We start from the raw sequence: 22,468 nt of genomic DNA, 5'->3' as shown, positions 1-22,468 counted from the left end.
GCCTTTTCCAGTGCTTAATTATCCTTACAGTTAGAAAGATTTTCCTAATACCTAAATCTCTCTTGCTGTAGACTAAGCCCTTCTTCTCCTGCCTTCAGTGAACATGGAGAACAATTGAACATAGTCCTATTTATAACAACCATTAATGTATTTGAAGACTTACCAGGTCTCTCTAAATATTTCCTGTTTTTTAAGCTTTCCTCATAGGTCTGGTTTTCTAAACCTTTTATTATTTTTGTTCTTCTCTTCTAGACTCTCTCCAAATTCTCCATATCTTTCCTAAAGTGTGGTACCTAGAACTGGACACAATACTCCAGCTGAGGCCTCACCATTGCCAAACAGAGCAGGACAGATTGTTCCTGCCACTGCTATCCCATTGAATAATTCCTGCTCGTGCAAGCATATTCATAGATTTTCAGGCCAGAAGGCACCAACGTGAGCCTCTAGTTTGACCTCTTGCATAACACAATTCATTGAATATCATCCAGCGCTTCCGACATCTAGCCCAGCAACTTGTGGTTGAACTATAGAATCTCTGAGAAAGACACCCAAATTGAATTAAAGATTCCAAGTGACGGAGAATTTACTGGATCCAATGGTTAATTAGCCTCTCAAGCTGCTCTTGAGAACACACATTTTTTGAAAAATTGAGAGTCCATTTGAGAACCCAATTTTTTTTTAAAAAGTTTTTCAAAATCATCTTCCTTCCCAAACATACACAGTGTTTTCATTTCTGTTTTCAGTTCAGCTTCCATGGTATTTTCCATGAAAAATCAAAGTGCTAGGCTGTGCAAATTGCACAGAGGTGGTACAAAGCTGGAGTAAATGATGCATACTGTCTCAGAATGTGGAGTGGCCTCTTCACAGCCACTAACTACTACATGCCTTCATGGAGTGTAGCTTACTGCCTTCATGCAATTAGCCAGGTCCACTGGTTGGGTGGAGTCCAAACCTCCTTTAGACGACAAGACTCCTACAGAGTGTTAGGAAAAAACAACCCTTGTTCTCCACTGAGTGGACTGCAATTCTCCCTTATCCTTATCCAGCCACAAAAGAGAGATACTTTATCTTATCTATCTATATCTTATACTCTCTCTAACCATGGCACACCCACATAATAGCTAATCAGATCTGAGCCAGAAATGTGAGTTGCTCAATTTCTACAATGAAGCTGATATGCAGATGTATAGATTGTTTCACCATCCTTGGTGGTAATTTGTATTCATTAGAAAGAATTCACAATTTTAATAAGAGGGAGAGGCACAACCTTTCCTTATTAATGTCCCTGTCCATTTGGTTTAATTTGTAAGGGTTTATGTGAAGGCTAATTGGTATGGATGTGCACTGGTTGCTTATAGATCTAATGTTCAACTTTGGGTTTAGAGAAAGGGTCAAACCTGAACTTTATATCCTGGGAAAGCCATGGTTTTTCTCCCTATCTCCTGCTCAATTTGGGGGAACTAGCAATTTAAAGGAGATTTCCTGCTCTTTTATTTGAATGTAATTTCTAGCATTTCCTCCTGAAACTGCAAACCATTGTGCCGTAGAGCCAATATACAGTGTCAGTATAAAAGATAGATGTAAAATAGATTCTATTTTGACTCCTTCACCATCAGCAGAATTAGTATAAAAAAATCCAGTTGCAGAACCTTTAAAATGGTAACAGAGATGGTGTGCAAGCTAGAAAGGAACCCACTTAGATGTTCAGGTCCCTCACTATGTTTGTACTGACAACTAGGAAAAAAACAATGTTTTTGCTTGCAAATAGAGCATGTACTATAGGAAAGTCCCCAGGAAAACAAACAAACAAAACCAAGAATTGTATGATACATAATTTTTCAGTGTATGGCCACAGTTTAAAATGGTTAACCAGATAACAGGCTACTTTCTAGCACAATCCAGCCCACTGTGACAAGACATCTGACTTATCTAGCAGTCACCAAGTTTTTTACTGGTATCCACCACTGCGGTATCCAAGTGCCTCCTATTTGAATTAGTTTAACAAAGAAAGACCCCTTATTGACCCCATAGAGTCTTCTGCTCTATTTATTCATTTCACAAACTCTCATGCAGCAAAAGCAGAATTTGTTTCATAATCTTTTATTGGACTTTTAGAACCTGGGCCAGGTTTAGATGCCCTTCTAACTCTAGTCCAGGATATTATCCATCTCTAGAATAATTAGTTGTATTTTGATTTAATTGATTTGATTTATACATTATAAAATATGCCTTTAGGCTGCCCGTATACAATATAAGACTGTTTTGAGCTCTGATAAACAAGTCACTCTATAAAGTTTGCAGACTTACTTTAATTCACTAGATAGCCTCATTCTTCACTGTAAGCATCAGTGCTTATTAGGCTCTTGAGCAAGATCAAGCCTATGCAATAATGGTCAAAAAATACACTACTGAGCCATCAGGAAATTCAAACTGCTCCATACAGAGGAACCATTAAGGGATTCTGAAGTGGGAGGTGATGTTATGAACGAGATTGCTAAAGTGTTATCATGGTCTCAGCATTTTGCAACATGTGAGGGAAGCTCAAAAGCACAGTGATGCACTTTGAGCTATCGTGCTATCACAGAGCAATTGGGCTATAGCCTCTCCTCTGCACACATGCATAATTGCACATGCACACAGAATGGCTACAGGAGCTACACATATTTAGAGAGTAGAACCCGAGAGGAGAAGAACCAGTAAAATGTGCACTTAAAAGAGTAATTTTACTATATGTGCTCTTAAAAAATCAATGAAATTGAGAAAAGAAATGCGGAGTGAGAGCTCTGAATACAGATATGGCACTGGTTCCCAGACTTGTTCTGCCACTTGTGCAGGAAAAGCCCCTGGCGGGCCAGGCTGGTTTGTTTACCTGCCGCATCCGCAGGTTCAGCCGATCGCAGCTCCCAGCAGCCGCAGTTTGCTGCTCCAGGCCAATGGGAGCTGCTGCAAGTGGCATGGGCTGAGGGACGTACGGGCCGCTGCTTCCAGCAGCTCCCATTGGCCTGGAGCAGCGAACCACGGCCAGTGGGAGCCACGATCGGCCATACCTGCGGACACGGCAGGTAAACAAACAGGCTGGGCCCGCCAGGGGCTTTCCCTGCACAAGCAGTGGAACAAGTTTGGGAACCACTGAGATATGGTAATGAAGGGTCAGTTCCTCACCCAGTGTAAATCAGTAAATATAGGGCTCTCATAGTGTCTGCTAGAGAATTCAGGTTCCATTTTTGGTCTCAGTCTCAAAATCCCAGGTTGATATGGCATGGTCCGAGAAAACTGTGAAGGCAGCATGTTGATCCTCTGATGGGAAGAAGCGTTTTGTTTCTCGAGGACCCATCAGCCTGTGGTGCAGCCACCTGACATGTGCGAGGTGTAGTACCGAGAATCTCCACAGAATGTCACATCTAGCCCTTCAGAATCAATGGAAAGGTTTTCATGAAATTGGACTGTTAAACTAAACAGAGGTGGAAGAGTCGTAGGTTTGGGCGGAGCATCTCACGAATAAAAGAACAAATAAATAAATAGACAAAAAAAAAAACTAACTAGTCTAGGCACCTATTGAGTTTTTTTTTTAACATTTTAACTGAAACTTTAATATAGGTGCTTATTAAAGTGTTGCCATCTGAAAACCTAGATGTATTTAGAAGCAATGCAATTTTATACTGAAATACATGCCTAAAGCTAAAGCTTAAGCTTAACCATTTCTTTTTATCAGTGTAAATATTAGCAATATGATAAAGCAAAAGCCAAAGCTGTAGACACTGCGCCTGTGCTTTAAATGAATATTAAATCATTTCTGGCCTCTGTTTGACTACAAACAGGCAGCTAATGCATTACTAAGCAGTAGATCACCCTGAGGACTTCTAAGTCTCCTTAGTATCAATCCCCTATTTGCTTATTTTATTTCATTTGTGACCATTTGAGGATAATGGATCAACTTTCCCAAATATCATGCACCATTCTGCTGTGTGTTGGAGGCTCATCAAGATAGGATATTATCAAGAGCAGAATGTAATTTTTCCCCCTTAAAAAACTTGCCTGGAAATTCAAATCCTTCACTTCAGTTTCTAACAAGCAAGCTGATATCTGAAAATGTGGATGGAAAATAGAAACTGAACTCAGTACAAACAGAAAAAAAGATAGAAATTAAATCAACATCTTTCTGGAATCTGAGCATATAGTTAAAATAATTCACTTAATACTCATTCCTTGGGGATGTGATGTGCAAGTATTATTGAGAGACATTGTGATGAGACGACTAGATTAGAAAAGAAGACTACTGTTATCAGAAAGGCATAGATCCAAATCCTGAGGTCCTTACTCCTTTTTTTTATCCAGGAAAACATCCCTTGAATCATAGACATTAGAGATGTAAAAGATTTTCCAGTGTCAGGGTACTCTGTCCATTTCCCTCCCCTCCCCTGACTCCCGCCACCTTTTGGTATAAGATTATTCCTTACAGTGTACTCTTGATTATTTTGTCCTGCTTAGTCCTAAATGATGCAAGTGATGAGAATGCCACCCTTTCCATGGATGTCTATGACATAATCATTCTCAATGTACTGCCTAAAATCACATTGGTTTATATAACCCCCTTAAAACCCACATTTAATTTGCTGTCCCAACTATTAGGCACTTTTTCAATATTCAGCCATGTCTGGAAGGGTATGCTTCAATTCCCACCCACACTTGACAACTTAGAGACCACCCTGATCTGATGCCCCCAAACAGTGCCCCCAGAAGGACAGGTGGCTTGCTGATTATTTTCCCCTTGTGGCAAGGAAACTGAATGTTACGGGGAATTCACCTCTAAATTCCCATGCTTTCCCTCCTTGACGGTTATATTTTTGAGCCATATAGTTATTGTATCCCCTGAAATCATTGTCTGGGAGAAGTTATACATATTTAATCTATTTATCTGTCTCATGGGCCAGACCCCTCATAATTTTTGCTCCTTTTCTCTGAATTACTGCCAGTTCATCAACACAGTTGTGGTGAACCACTCAGAATCACATTCTGTACAGGTATGATCACACCAGTATTTTATAAAGAGGGACTAACAGCTCCCTTTACCTATGAAATGGCGCCTATATGAATGGTGCCTAACATGATGTTGCTTTAAATTACCTCACTGCATTTTCATATTTAATTTGTGGTCCATTATCATCACCCCACATCTCTATTATTACTTGATATGTATCTGAATATCTGTATTTTAGATCTCAGAGTAGCAGCCGTGTTAGTCTGTATTTGCAAAAAGAAAAGGAGTACAAGTACTCCTTGTATTTTAGATCATTAGTCTCCTTTTATTTTTCCAAGAGTACTCATCTTCCAATAAGCAATTGGAAAGTGTAATAGTACATTTATTGGAGTGAATACTTCTGAATATTATTTGAGTTTGGACAAATAGTCCTCAACTAGCTGTTCTTCATGCGGATTCAGAAAATTTGCCAGGCAGAGCAAGTAGAATAACAATCAGTGTTCATGCTGGGTGTGCCTTCTAGACTGAATGGCATTTGAAGCAGGAGAGTGAAAACTCCAGCTCCCCAACTTATGTTGAAAGGTTTGTAGCATCAGCTGTAGAAGTTCATGGTGAGTATGGCTAAGGAAGAAGGAAAGAAAAATGCTCAAAGCTAACTTTCCACCTGCCCCAGTCCTGAGAACTGACCCTCAAGCCCTCAAGTCTACTTTAATTAAAAGTGCAGGGAATGACACCCTATAGACATGTCCAGCAATGCTAAGTGCAGAACATTCCATCCCCTCCCCACAACACCTCCTGTAGGAAGGGACGTAAGGGAGAAGATAGTGAGGATCTGTCCCAAATATTTACATTTTTTTTTTTTACATAATAGCACTGATGGAATATATTTGCATTTGCTATGAATCACTTGGTCACAATATAGATGGCTACTTGTTCTTGGTACCATATTATAATAATGATACATTGTAGTTGAAAGTGATTTTCCAAAACACAGCTGTGTAAACAGTAACTAAATTAACAAAGAATAATAACATTAACATGTTACATATTCATGTTTTTATAAATGTGTAAACATACAGTTTCAAATGAATTAACCTGACTATGTATCTTGGGTATTCATTATTAGTTACATTATTAGAAAAAAGAAAAGGAGGTTTTGTGGCACCTTAGAGACTAACCAATTTATTTGAGCATGAGCTTTCGTGAGCTACAGCTCACTTCATCGGATGCATACCATGGAAACTGCAGCAGACATTATATACACACAGAGATCATGAAACAATACCTCCTCCCACCCCACTGTCCTGCTGGTAATACCTTATCTAAAGTGAAAAGGAGTACTTGTGGCACCTTAGAGACTAACCAATTAATTAGAGCATAAGCTTTCGTGAGCTACAGCTCACTTCCTCAGATGCATATCGTGGAAACTGCAGCAGGCTTTATATATACACAGAGAATATGAAACAATACCTATTCCCACCCCACTGTCCTGCTGGTAATAGCTTATCTAAAGTGATCATCAGGTGGGCCATTTCCAGCACAAATCCAGGTTTTCTCACCCTCCACCCCCCCACACAAATTCACTCTCCTGCTGGTGATAGCCCATCCAAAGTGACAACTCTTTACACAATGTGCATGACAATCAAGTTGGGCTATTTCCTGCACAAATCCAGGTTTTCTCACATCCCCCCCACCCCCATACACACACAAACTCACTCTCCTGCTGGTAATAGCTCATCCAAACTGACCACTCTTCAAGTTAAAATCCAAGTTAAACCAGAACATCTGGGGGGGGGGGGGGAGGGGGGGAGGAAAAAACAAGAGGAAACAGGCTACCTTGCATAATGACTTAGCCACTCCAAGTCTCTATTTAAGCCTAAATTAATAGTATCCAATTTGCAAATGAATTCCAATTCAGCAGTTTCTCGCTGGAGTCTGGATTTGAAGTTTTTTTGTTTTAAGATAGCGACCTTCATGTCTGTGATCGCGTGACCAGAGAGATTGAAGTGTTCTCCGACTGGTTTATGAATGTTATAATTCTTGACATCTGATTTGTGTCCATTTATTCTTTTACGTAGAGACTGTCCAGTTTGACCAATGTACATGGCAGAGGGGCATTGCTGGATGTGCCAGCAATGCCCCTCTGCCATGTACATTGGTCAAACTGGACAGTCTCTACGTAAAAGAATAAATGGACACAAATCAGATGTCAAGAATTATAACATTCATAAACCAGTCGGAGAACACTTCAATCTCTCTGGTCACGCGATCACATAATGCAATCACAATCACATTATGCAATCACATAATGTGCCAGCAATGCCCCTCTGCCATGTACATTGGTCAAACTGGACAGTCTCTACGTAAAAGAATAAATGGACACAAATCAGATGTCAAGAATTATAACATTCATAAACCAGTCGGAGAACACTTCAATCTCTCTGGTCACGCGATCACATAATGCAATCACAATCACATTATGCAATCACATAATGTGCCAGCAATGCCCCTCTGCCATGTACATTGGTCAAACTGGACAGTCTCTACGTAAAAGAATAAATGGACACAAATCAGATGTCAAGAATTATAACATTCATAAACCAGTCGGAGAACACTTCAATCTCTCTGGTCACACGATCACATAATGCAATCACAATCACATTATGCAATCACATAATGTGCCAGCAATGCCCCTCTGCCATGTACATTGGTCAAACTGGACAGTCTCTACGTAAAAGAATAAATGGACACAAATCAGATGTCAAGAATTATAACATTCATAAACCAGTCGGAGAACACTTCAATCTCTCTGGTCACGCGATCACATAATGCAATCACAATCACATTATGCAATCACATAATGTGCCAGCAATGCCCCTCTGCCATGTACATTGGTCAAACTGGACAGTCTCTACGTAAAAGAATAAATGGACACAAATCAGATGTCAAGAATTATAACATTCATAAACCAGTCGGAGAACACTTCAATCTCTCTGGTCACGCGATCACATAATGCAATCACAATCACATTATGCAATCACATAATGTGCCAGCAATGCCCCTCTGCCATGTACATTGGTCAAACTGGACAGTCTCTACGTAAAAGAATAAATGGACACAAATCAGATGTCAAGAATTATAACATTCATAAACCAGTCGGAGAATACTTCAATCTCTCTGGTCACGCGATCACAGACATGAAGGTCGCTATCTTAAAACAAAAAAACTTCAAATCCAGACTCCAGCGAGAAACTGCTGAATTGGAATTCATTTGCAAATTGGATACTATTAATTTAGGCTTAAATAGAGACTTGGAGTGGCTAAGTCATTATGCAAGGTAGCCTGTTTCCTCTTGTTTTTTCCTCCCCCCCTCCCCCCCCCCCCCCAGATGTTCTGGTTTAACTTGGATTTTAACTTGAAGAGTGGTCAGTTTGGATGAGCTATTACCAGCAGGAGAGTGAGTTTGTGTGTGTATGGGGGTGGGGGGGATGTGAGAAAACCTGGATTTGTGCAGGAAATAGCCCAACTTGATTGTCATGCACATTGTGTAAAGAGTTGTCACTTTGGATGGGCTATCACCAGCAGGAGAGTGAATTTGTGTGGGGGGGTGGAGGGTGAGAAAACCTGGATTTGTGCTGGAAATGGCCCACCTGATGATCACTTTAGATAAGCTATTACCAGCAGGACAGTGGGGTGGGAATAGGTATTGTTTCATATTCTCTGTGTATATATAAAGCCTGCTGCAGTTTCCACGATATGCATCTGAGGAAGTGAGCTGTAGCTCACGAAAGCTTATGCTCTAATAAATTGGTTAGTCTCTAAGGTGCCACAAGTACTCCTTTTCTTTTTGCGAATACAGACTAACACGGCTGTTACTCTGAAACTTATCTAAAGTGATCATCAAGTTGGGCCATTTCCAGCATAAATCCAGGTTTTCTCACCCTCCGCCCCCCCCACACAAACTCACTCTCCTGCTGGTAATAGCCCATCCAAAGTGACAACTCCCTTCACAATGTGTATGATAATCAAGGTGGGCCATTTCCTGCACAAATCCAGGTTCTCTCACCCCCTCACCCCCCCTCCAAAAACCACACACACAAACTCACTCTCCTGCTGGTAATAGCTTATCCAAAGTGACCACTCTCCCTACAATGTGCATGGTAATCAAGGTGGGCCATTTCCATTTCCATGGCCCACCTTGATTACCATGCACATTGTAGGGAGAGTGGTCACTTTGCATGAGCTATTACCAGCAGGAGATGAATTTGTGTGTGGGGGGGCGGAGGGTGAGAAAACCTGGATTTGTGCTGGAAATGGCCCAACTTGATGATCACTTTAGATAAGCTATTACCAGCGGGACACTGGGGTGGGAGGAGGTATTGTTTCATGATCTCTGTGTGTATATAATGTCTGCTGCAGTTTCCACGGTATGCATCCGATGAAGTGAGCTGTAGCTCACGAAAGCTCATGCTCAAATAAATTGGTTAGTCTCTAAGGTGCCACAAGTACTCCTTTTCTTTTTGCGAATACAGACTAACACGGCTGTTACTCTGAAACCTGTCATTATTAGAAAATGCATTCAGTATGTCTAAGGGCAAACATAAGTCACAGTGATGTGTTACCATGGCAGAGTCCATAGGACCAAGATCCATAGGTCTATGCATTTTTCATCCGTTCATTTTCTTGCACCATTTATGGCATGTTAGTATTTCAGTATTTCTGCATTTCAATCAATGGACAGTTCATATTTGGAATTTCCATCTGGTGGGAAATTGACACTTCATATTTGTTGTCTTCCCAAATTGGGCCCAAGAGTTGAAATTTCAAAATCTTTTCATGGATCTGAAAATCTCAGTTCAGAAATGTCAAAATATTTTATTTGGACATATTCAATTGAAATAAATCACTTCAATATTCCAGAAATCAAAATATTTCATTTTGGTTTATTGAACTGAAATGCTTCATTTTGAGTCAGTTCAATAATAAACTGCTGTCATAAATATAGAGGGAAGGGTAAACCCCTTTGAAATCCCTCCTGGCCAGGGGAAAGCTCCTCTCACCTGTAAAGGGTTAAGAAGCTAAAGGTAACCTCGCTGGCACCTGACCAAAATGACCAATGAGGAGACAAGATACTTTCAAAAGCTGGGAGGAGGGAGAGAAACAAAGGGTCTGTGTCTGTCTGTAGTCGTCTTGGCCAGGGACAGAACAGGAATGGAGTCTTAGAACTTTTAGTAAGTAATCTAGCTAGGTATGTGTTAGATTATGATTTCTTTAAATGGCTGAGAAAAGAATTGTGCTGAATAGAATAACTATTTCTGTCTGTGTATCTTTTTTGTAACTTAAGGTTTTGCCTAGAGGGGTTCTCTATGTTTTTGAATCTAATTACCCTGTAAGATATCTACCATCCTGATTTTACAGGGGGGATTTCTTTATTTCTATTTACTTCTATTTTTTATTAAAAGTCTTCTTGTAAAACACTGAATGCTTTTTCATTGTTCTCAGATCCAAGGGTTTGGGTCTGTGGTCACCTATGCAAATTGGTGAGGCTTTTTATCCAACATTTCCCAGGAAAAGGGGGGTGCAAGTGTTGGGAGGATTGTTCAGTGTTCTTAAGATCCAAGGGTCTGGATCTGTAGTCACCTAAGCAAATTGGTGAGGCTTTTTACCAAACCTTGTCCAGGAAGTGGGGTGCAACGTTTTGGGAAGTATTTTGGGGGGAAGGACGCGTCCAAACAGCTCTTCCCCAGTAACCAGTATTAGTTTGGTGGTGGTAGCGGCCAGTCCAAGGTGTAATATTTTGTACCTTGGGGAAGTTTTGACCTAAGCTGGTAAAGATAAGCTTAGGAGGTTTTTCATGCAGGTCCCCACATCTGTACCCTAGAGTTCAGAGTGGGGGAGGAACCGTGACAACTGCATTTTCCCATAGTGGTGCATTTCTTCATGGGAGTTGCCATACATGAGCCTCAGCTCCCAGCCTCCCCAGGCTCTGTGACCACTATAACTCCTCTAATTCATCCAGAGTCATGCGACTCCCATGAAGCACCATGCAAGTTGGTCAAAGGCAAATCCGCATTGCTTTATGGCAAACATAGTCCTTCAGGAGCTCTGGCCTTATGAAAGAAGTGGGGCCTGAACTACAGCTCCCACAAGGAATTGGGTTGATAGAGAAAAGCAGCTTAATGTTTTATTGAACTGATTTACATCAATTCAAAAAATGAAATATTCTGATTCATGTAGAGACAGCCAAATATTAAATATTTCATTTTGATTTTCCTAGTGGAAAGTCTATTTATTTATTTGCTAAATCAAAAATTTCACACAGAAAAGTATAGTTTTGTGGATACAGCATTTTCCACTGGAAAATAATTTCCATGGAAAATTCCCAACCAGCTTTAATGTCTAATACATGAAAATACACCTGAACCATTTATATTCAATATACAAAGTATACCAGACATTCAAATCCATAATACATGGGCAAACAAGCAACATACTTTCCCTAGTACAGTACAAATTGATTGATTTAGGCCATGTCTACTCTACAGAAGTCAATTTTTGGGAACAGATTGTATAAAGTCGAGTGGATGCGTCCACACTAAGCACATTAATTCAGCGGTGTGCGTCCACAGTATCATGACAAGCATCGACATTCCGAGCGGTGTACTGTGGGCAGCTATCCCTCAGTTCCCACAGTCCCTGCTGCCCACTGGAATTCTGGGCTGAGCTCCCAATGCCTGATGGGGCCAAAAATTTGTTGCGGGTGGTTATGGGTAAATGCCGTCAGTCAACCCTCCCTCCCTCCATGAAAGCAACAGCAGAAGATCATTTTTCCCCCTTTTCCCAGGATTGCCCGAGCAGACGCCATAGCACAGCAAGCATGGAGCATGTTCAGCTCACCACAGCAGTTATGCCCATTGTAAACATCTCGCGCATTATCGTTCAGTTCCCTAACTGTGGTGGGGCTATAGAAGGAACGCATATCTCTATCTTGGGACCGGACCACCAGGGCAGCCAGTACATAAACCTCAAGGGGTATTTTCAATGATGCTGCAAGCACTGGTGGATCACAAGGGACGTTTCACCAACATCAGCGTGGGATGGCCGGGAAAGGTTCATGACACTCGCATCTTCAGGAAGTCTGGTCTGTTTAAACAGCTGCAGGAAGGGATTTACTTCCCAGAACAGAAAATAACTGTTGGGGATGTTGAAATGCCTATAGTTATCCTTGGGGACCCAGCCTATGCCTTAATGTCACAGCTCATGACACAGGCACCCTGGACAGTAGTAAGGAGCTGTTCAACTATAGGCTGAGCAAATGCAGAATGGTGGTAGAGTGTGCATTTGAATGTTTAAAGGGTCGCTGGTGCAGTTTACTGACTCGCTCAGACCTCAGCGAAACTAATATTCCCATTGTTATTGCTGCTTGCTGTGTGCGCCGCAATCTCTGTGAGAGTAAGGGGGAGACATTTATGGTGGGGTGGGAGGTTGATGCAAATCACCTGGCCACTGAATACGTGCAGCCAGACACCAGGACGGTTAGAAGAGCACAGCAGGAAGTTCTGTGCATCAAAGAAGCTTTGAAAACCAATTTCATGACTGGCCAGAGTACTGTGTGACACTTCTGTTTGTTTCTCCTTCATGAAAACCCGTGCCCTTGGTTGCCTCTAAATTCCATGTAAGCCACCCTCCCTCCCCCCTTCGATCACAGCTTGCTTGCAAAGAAAATAAAGTCACGATTGTTTAAAAAACATGTATTCTTTATTAATTTATTATAAAAATAGGGAGATAATTCACAAGATAACCTGGGTGGGGTGTAGGAGGAGGGTAGGAGGGAAGGAAAAGGCCACTTTAAAACTTGTTGAATGACAACCTTCTGTTGCTTGGGCTGTCCACTAGCATGGAGTGGTTGGGTGCCCGGAGCCTCCCCACCCACGTCCTTGGGCGTCTGGGTGAGGAGGCTATGGAACTTGGGGAGGAGGGAGGTTAAACAGGGGCTGCAGTGGCAGTCTGTGACCCTACTGTCATTCATGAACCTCCACCAGACTCCGAAGCATGTCCATTTGATCCCGCAGTAGCTCCAGTATTGTCTCAACCCTCCTCTGATCTTCCTACCGCCACCTCTCCTCATGTTCATCAGCCACTTTCCTGTACTCTGCTACTGTGTCCCCTCCACACATTCTGATGAGCTCTGTCAGTGCTGGATGACTGCATGAGCTCAGAGAACATTTCATTTTGTGTGCATTTTTTTTTGCCGCCTTATCTGAGATAGACTTTGGGACAGAGAAGGAAGGCTTGAAACATTTGCAGCTGCTGGAGGAAAAAAAGGGAGTGAAGTATTTAAAAAGATACTTTTACACAGAACAATGGCTATACTCTTTCACGGTGAACAACACTATGCACATTACATAGCACATGTGATTTTGGTACAAGGTCGCATTTTGCATCTTATATTGAGTGCCTGCAGCTTTGGTGTTTGAGATCACACACGCAGGGACGGGCAACAGAATTCGGCTTGCAGGCGGCCATGGTAAGCCATAGTCTTTCGGCTTCTGCAACCTTCATAACAGCAGCACCCTCCTCTCCCATACCAAGCAAAGCACGTTGAGTTGGCCATTTAGTACTGTGGTTTTTCTTTTAATGTGCAGCAGCAGAAACCAAACTAACCCCCCCCCCATCCAATTCTCTGGGATGATCGCTTTACCCCCCACCCCCAGACTGTGTGGCTGGTATCAGGGAAAACGCGAACAGCTCAGTGCCAATGCCCCGCCTCCACATGGCTAACTGCAAGGAGGATTTCTTTTTAGCCACAGGCAAACAGTGTCCTACCATGGAGGACGGAATAAGGCTGCTCTCCCCAGAAACCTTCTGCAAAGGCTTTTAGAGTACCTCCAGGAGAGCTTCATGGAGATGTCCCTGGAAGATTTGTGCTCCATTCCCAGACACGTTAACAGACTTTTCCAGTAGCTGTACTGGCCACGAATGCATCCCAAGTCCTCAGGGCAACTTAATCATTAAAAATGCCTGCTTTTATAACATGTATTATATTTTAAAAGGTACACTCACCAGAGGTCCCTTCTCCAGCTTCATTGGGTTGTGAGGGTATTTCAGTCAGGGTGATAAAAAGATCCTGGCTGTCAGGGAGAACGGTGTGCTGTGTGCTCTCCTCAAGCTCGTCCTCCCTCTCTTCATCTTCCCCATCTGCAAAATCCTCAGGCATGGCAGAGAGTACCCCATCATTGGAGTCCACAGACAGGGGTGGGGTAGTGATGTCGGCCCTCCCTAGAATTGCATGCAGCTCAGCGTAGAAGCGGCATGTCTGGGGCTCTGTCCTGGAGTGTCCATTTGACTCTTTGGTTTTCTGGTATGCTTGTCTGATCTCCTTAAGTTTCACGCAGCACTGTGTTGCGTCCCTGCTGTAGCTTCTCTCCCTCATGGCCTCGGAGATGTTTTGAAATGTTTTGGCATTTTGTCTTTTGGAACGTAATTCTGATAGCACAGATTCCTCTCCCCAAACAGCAATCAGATCCAGTACCTCCCATTCGGTCCATGCTGGAGCTCTTTTTCGATTCTGGGACTGCATGGTCACCTGTGCTGATGAGCTCACTTGGCCAAACAGGAAATGAGATTCAAAAGTTCCCGTGGCTTTTCCTGTATATCTTGCCAGTGCATCTGAGTTCAGAGTGCTGTCCAGAGCAGTCACAATGGTGCACTGTGGGATAGCTCCCAAAGGCCAATACCTTCACATTGCATCCATGCTAACCCTAATTCAAAACGGCGATGTCAATTTCAGTGCTAATCCCCTTGTTGGGGAGGAGTACACAAATGGGTTATAAGAGCCCTTTATGTAAAAAAAAATGGCTTTGTTGTGTGGACGGGTGCAGGGTTAATTTGATTTAACGCTGCTAAATCCGACATAAACTCGTAGTGTAGACCAGGCCTCAGAGACATAATTTCATGGCAGACAAATATCCAGAAGTACTGTACGAATGCTTATATGAATCCTCTGTGTCTTCATAATTAGGCAGCAACTTTCACAATTATATTGGCAGTCATACTGGTTGAACTATATTAGAGACACAGATGGGCCTAAACCAGAGTTAGGCTCTAAACTGAATTCTCCAAAACTCTAAGAGTGTTTGGGAATCCGTGTTTCTGTCCAAAAGACAGTGAAAGATGATAGAGATAATCTACAAGTGAAAAATAAAGTGTGAAATAACTGTGCAAAAGGCCACTGTAATATATAAACAGACTAGATGAAGAAGTGTCAAAACCAAAGCATATCTAAAAGGGAGCATTTACTAACCATTTCAGTTATAATTTCATTATGGGATTGGACAGAATTATTGTTTTACAGTATATTTAAACAAGGCTGAACAGTTCTAGTTTTAAAGAGTTTGTATTAATACATTATACTGTGAATTATTTTATTGTGTAAAGAGTGTCACGTATTTGAAATAACTGAAGAAATGTAGTGTAAGTATGAGAAGTTCATGGAATTTAAAGAAATTGAAAAACAATGGGAGCTAAATTAGATATTTAACTGGAGGCTAGTAGTGGATATCACATAATCCAAGTACAACTTTAGTAGCAACATAAGCATTTAAGTGTGTAATTTTAGTAACTTTTTTCATATAATTACTGACAAATTTACTGCAGCATACAGGATCAGCAACAGATGAATATTTCATAGCTGCCTAAAAGTATAAAGAGAATCCACTCCTGGAAGATTGTTGTGACAGTGTTTATAATGAATACTTGACATTATTAATATTATTCATTTATATAGTACCATGGATGTGTATGGCTCTTAAAAGAGAAGGTATCATTCTTAAAGAGAAGAGGTCCCCAGTTTGAGGATTATTATCTAAAATGCCAACAGACCATAGTAGAGAAAGGATAATAATAGGAAGGTGTTAATGCTCTGGGGATGAGTAAGCTGATTGGCATCCAGTCAGCATGGCTAAAAATAACAATTCCTGAGAGTGATGAAGGACAAAACTTTTTCCCCCAATTGCAGATATGACATGGGGTTTCCCCCACCCTCACTGTGGTCGTGTTGGAAGGGACCCCTGTAGATTACTAATTATTTAGATTCTAAAGGTACATCTACAGTACAATAAAAGACCTGTGGTTGGCTTGGGTCAGCTGACTTGGTCTCAGACTGCAGGGCTATAAAATTGCAATGTAGATGTTTGGGACCTGAGATCCTGCAAGGGAAGAGGGTTTCAGAACCCAAGCTCCAATCTGAGCGCAAATGTCTACATTGCAATTTTATAGCCCTGCAGCCCAAGCCCTATGAGCCCAAGTCAGCTGATCTGGGCCAGCTGTGCATCTTTTATCTCAGTGTACACATACCCATAGAGTTTAAGGCCAGAAAGGACCACCTCCTATATGTCATAGACCGCTAACACCTCTCAGCCATCTCTTCACCAAGTCCAACAACTGCAATCAAACTGAAGTATTACAGCCCTCAGCAGACTCAACTAATTAGTAGGACAAGAAATATTCATCTTTTTGCCTCAGAATCCCATGTTCCTCTCACCCTCTCAATGATGTGAACCCAAGTAGTCAAAAATGATGAGTCAAGCATATAAAATCAAGAGATTGTCTTAAAATTGATTTAAAAATATTATGCTTTTTTTGTTTGCCTTCTGGTTTCCTAGCATTAATGGTGTATTGAGATCATGTTTTTAAACTCTTCTGCATAACCATGAAAGCTAGAAATTTTCTATTTTAAATGAAAACTGAGATTCTCACGCAATCCTGTTAGTAAAACAGCTGGGCCTTTAAAGAGCAACACCACACATTTTTAAGAATAAAATCACCGGAGTTGGCAACACTGCCACCTGCCCCCTGAAATGAAGTCAACAAAAACCAAATAACTTCAAGCCACATTCAGATGATATTCAGACAACAAGGGAGCTCTTTCCTTTAAATCACAGGGACTAAATCTAACATCTATTGAAATCAATGAGTTTTAGGCACCTCCATGCTTTTGAAATTATTATTAGATGCCTACATTTCTTTAAAAATCTGGGCTTTTGTCCTTTGGATCTCTCACATGCCACATATTTTAAAGGGAAGTTCCATACATTTCAGTCTCATGCTGCTGTTTTGATAAACTGAAAATACAAAAAAATGTGTAGACCAGGAAGAGATTTTATCCTATGCATCATACATTTGTGTAGGTTGCATTTCTTTGGGTTAAACAAATGGATTTGAAATGGCTTGTGTTACTTTAAGGAGATCAGAAAGGAGTGAACCGCTCTTGTTCACAGCTGTGTAGATGTAGGCAGGGTTGTTTTTAAAATTTCATATTTTTAGATGTGTCTTGTATGCAAATATAAACCAGTCTCTGAGATGTATGATCTTTAAACGCATTAATATACTATGTGAGGAAAGTTACTGCACATGTTTGAAATGCTAATTTCGTTTTTTCTCATCTTGCTTCAGAACTGGCATTTGTCATTGTTTTGTTCTAGCTCGTTTTGCAGTAATTGATTTTGTGTTCACTTGTTAATTGGCTTAGTCAGTTACTTTATTCAAATTCATGGATTTGCTGATGTCCTGAGGAGGGGGTGTTTTCACCGTTAGTCACTAATTGCATAGTGTTAAACATTCATAAGCCTGCAACTACTTCATAAAGCAATCAACACATTGTATTAACTTCCTGAACCTCTGCTTTGCTTTATAAATTATAGTATTTATGCTCTTGCACTTAGCTGAGAACAGGTACCATATTTGTATAAGAAACTCTCTAAAATGAGCAGCATATTTTAGCTCTTAAAAGAGTATTTTCTCAGAGTCAAAGCACTGTCATTACTGCTATTTATTATTTCTGTGACAGAAGGTGCTTAGAGCACCAGAATCAGGGTACATTTGGCTAGACACTGCCTGACAATAGAATCAGAGACACTCAGAGCCCAATGAATTTACAGTCTAGGAGGCAGCCTTACCAGTCACACTAGAATTGCAGAAGTCAATTCTAGGAGTCAAGCTTCCATACATCCTAGCATAGCTCTACTAGGGCTGCCTGGATTTTGGCCTAGGTCCTGTGAGTCACTGCACAGCCACTTCTCGCCATCTTGGGCAAGTGATCAGAGAGCTGGCAGAAACTTTGATCACCTGCCCCACATATCAGCTACCAGAGCTAGTTGGACATGTGGGCAGAAGTTATCTGAACCTTTTTGGGGGCTGCAGTAAATTACTTCTTTCTGATACAAGAGGTATGCATCCCTAGGAGAAAATGTGACTTGAAATGTAGTCCCATTACACAGTCAAAGTGGCCAGACTATGCTGAAAGCCTTTCACAGACTATGTGAAATGAGTCCTTCCCTCACAGGCTACAGAATGATAGAGGAATCTCACCAGACCATCAACTGCAGCCTTGGCATTCTTGTTGATCCTATAGCTATCATGTTTTCTCTTGTGTGAGAGAATACACAGATTCACCAGTCAGTTATAGATCCACCAGCCTGGATTATTCCCTCTTTTCCAGTTCCATGCCTTTATTTTTTTCCACCTCACATCTTTGATCATTTTCTCGTGAAACCATAGTCTCCTTTACAAGAGGACATGTAGTCTCTTTTGTCTAAATTATACTATCTGTAAGGATTCCCCAAGCCTTCTTTTTCCACTAGTGGATGTTAATACTTCTTCCCATTCCCCATCTTCTTATTTCATTTTCATTATTTTATTTTTTAAAAAGCCTTTTTAAAATGTATGTATTACCATATTCTCTGAATTTGCCCCTCACTACCATAAACGCAGTTGCCTTGTGGACCCAAACACACTTATTACCTTCAGATTCTCAGTCACTCCCTACTTAGAGATAAGTAGATAAAGGACAGAGTTCCCCTTGCTCCTCTTTGAGTCACACATCCTTACTGCTGACCCAAATGTCTTTCTCATGTCTCTGACCATGTCAGTCCCCTTTGTATATTTTTTCATTGGCTTTCCTTCTGTCTCATATTTCAGGTTATACCTATCATTGTTCATTTTCCCTCCCTTATGCTGCTTGGGATCATGTCAAGCAAGCAGCCTCACCCCCACTTTTATTTTCATGTATGTGTTTATTTTAGTTATGCATCTATTTAGACATATACAATGCACCTATCCTGCGCATAAACAATTTTATTTTAAAAAGTATGTACCAAATAACTCAAGTTGACCCAATATGTACATTCAAACTCACAAGACCTGAAAATCTGGCCTCATAGCTGGATACTGCCCCAGCCAAGTTGGGCCCCAAAAGAGCCTTGTTAGAAAGCAGGTTCCTAGTTGGCTAACGGAGTTCTCCCCTGTGAGGTAGGGGAGAGTATGTGGGATGTTTAAAGCCGTCAGCTCTGCAGGAAGGGGTATAACTTTTCACATTCCCATCACTGTGTCTTCTTCTATACAATCCCTTGCCCCAAAACTCTCTCCATCTCCTTGTATGACAAACCACCAATCTCTCCTCATTCAAATTCCACTTCAAAACATACATCTCCTGTGGCGCCTGTCATTGTTCATCAGCCATGTAAGATATGGAGCTGGTCAGAAGATTTTAATCCAAAATATTTTCTGATTAAAAAGCCCCGTTTTCTCCCAACAAAAATTTCCAGGAAAAGAATTGCAGTTAAAAATTATCTTCTACAATTGCTTGGAGATTTGACCGTCATCTGATCATCTATTTGTTTTATGTGTGTGTTCCATGCATCAGTCATGTCCAGTTTGTCTTACTTAAACTGTGAACTTGCTAGGATATGGACTGTGTCTTCCTCTTTGTTCTATATACTGCTCTACACATTAACACTTACTAATTAGTAACTGGATGGGTCTATTCTTCCTTCATACTTGTAAATTGTACTCTATGTGTTGATAACAAACATGTCACCTTGCATTGTGGTCTCACTGGATATAATAAGCTGAGAAGAGCAAGGGTGGTTTTGAACATGGAAGAGAAATAGGGAGCACCTAGGTGGTGCAAGAAGTGGTACGGGGCTATTCATAAACTACATAGTGTGTTAGTGGGTGGATGGGTCTGTAATTTTCTGTGTTTGTTTCCATGTTAGAAGGGGTGGGTTGGTCTTGAAAACCACCAAAAAATGTGTTATGTAATTTATATAGACAGTGCCTAAAGACAATTCTGTAGAGTGCAGTGTTCCCTTTAGGTCACTACAATACCAATGCCACGGCATGAGAGAGGACATTGTGCCATTGGAGGTGTTCTCTTTTGGATGTGACAGCAACAAAAAGTTCTGACTGCTTGTATCCCATGGCAATGTTTGTAACAGTAAGTCTTGACACCAGTGTCCTGATCAAATCCATAATAATTTCATCTGTACTTTCAATTGCATATGAAATGTTTCTTTTCTTAGTTAAGGTAGCTGTGAGCTGATAAACTGCTAATGGCGTCCAACCTAAATATGGCTTCATGTATGAAATCATCCCTTTATATCTCTTATTTAACTCACAAGGTGGTTGTGAAGCTTCTGTAAAGTGCTTTGAGATCTTCAAATGGAATGTGTTCTTTATCATAACTGCATGGCATTGTTAGTATCTCAAAAAAAAAAAAGAAAAGTACAGTCAAAGCAGCATTTTATCTGTACCTTGTATTGCTCATTAGGATAATTAAGCTAGCACACGTAAAATAAAGCAAGTCAGAAGCTGAATACTGAACTGAACTGAGCTCAGCCACACAGTCTATGGTCCAACCCTATGTGATCTTTCTCTCCATTATACAAATAAAAAAACTAATCTCTCAGAGGTAACTGTTTATCCTCATAATATTTCAGTACTGCCAAACTTGATGAGTTTTTTTATTTTAAATGGCTTATGAGCGTTCGGTATGATTAAGTTTAGCTCAAGCATACAAAAAAGCTGAAAAAAGATTTACTGTAAAAGCTACATGGAAATGCTATCAGTGGCTCTTGATATAATGGTTATATTTTGAGAAAATAATGAATGGTCATTATATATATATATATATATTCTGGGACAATGCAAAATAAATAATAAAAAAGGATAGGAAGAATGTGAAGCAAAGATGTACTCTGAAAAAAAAGATAAGTAAAGCCCTAGAGGAGTCATGTAAAATCATGCAATCCTGACTGAAAAAATAAAGGATGCTTTACTGTAATGTTAAAAAGTAACATTTTCTAATTCTCAACTACCCAGTCTCTCTCCATAGATTATGGGGTCCTTTTTTAGAGTGTAGGACATACCTAAGGCCCTTCATTTTCAGTTTTTATTTTATGTAATTTTTCCTGGGAATGTATCTGTGTTTACTAACACAACAACAAAAACCAGGTGAAAATCAGTTCAAAAAACAATTTTTGTGATAAATATCAGGGTTTATTCTGGTGGACGGAAAGATGGGAAAATAGAATTCAGCATGCATCTGATGAAGTGGGCTTTAGCCCACGAAAGCTTATGCCCAAATAAATTGGTTAGTCTCTAAGGTGCCACAAGTACTCCTCGTTCTTTTTGCTGATATAGACTAACACGGCTGCTACTCTGAAACCTGTCGCTTTGAATTCCCTTCATCAACATGGTTTGCTGCAGAATTAAAACAGAACTCAAAACACGCCACCTCTGAGTTTATAAAACAATATATCTCTACTCCCCAAATAAAACATTTCATTTGAAGAAACAGTTTACTGTTGTAGACTTAGAACTATTAGCCTATAAATTTTTACATTTGGGCAACACCATTTGCAGTGCATACACTCAACTTCATTCTTTTCTCCTGTTTTTGATATTTTTAAACTTTCGAATACTTCCTTATATTCTGAAATGTATTCTGATACAAATTTTCATTTCTTCCCATTTTAGTGTGTCAAATCTTTAAACCATTATCTGCTAACAGCTTGAAATGTGTACGTGGTGGGGGTGCGATTCATCAGTGAATTCAGATGTGCACACACTTCAGAGCTTGCATGTGTGCCTGTTTGTTTATTGTGTGTACCTTCTAGACTAATACATAGCCTGACTTCAACAGGCAACTTTGCCTATACACATAGACTAATGCGTCATCGTAGTACATATATCTCATGCAATGTATTGTATTTTCTTAATAAAACAAGTTATTTTTATATATTTGAATGATACAAAAGTAGAGTGAAAATCGGGAAAAAACTAGTACTTTTTGTAAAACCTGGGAATTTTTTGGTAAAAATTGGTTTAAACTGAAAACAAAGAGGCGTAAACATACCTTAACTGAGGGATTGTCTCATAGACCACCTTCTCTCACAGTCATGATTTTATTACATCCCAGTGTCAGCTGCAGTCATTGCTGCCACAAAAAAGTAGCAATAGGGAAGTATTGAATGTGAGTTTACCTTTTTTTAAATATGTGATTTAGTGGCTTGAAACAAGGAGAAGAGCCAGCACCATGTGATTAGCCAGCTGTCCATGGGTTACCAGCATGTGTTCTTCACACCACCAAGAGTCTATAGACCACAGTTTGGCAACCACTGTACTAGGGATGTGATCCAAAGCCCATTGATA

This window comes from Lepidochelys kempii, chromosome 2 (genome assembly GCF_965140285.1).
Source record: "Lepidochelys kempii isolate rLepKem1 chromosome 2, rLepKem1.hap1, whole genome shotgun sequence".
Lineage (NCBI taxonomy): Eukaryota > Metazoa > Chordata > Testudines > Cheloniidae > Lepidochelys > Lepidochelys kempii.
This window is presented reverse-complemented; position numbering follows the sequence as displayed.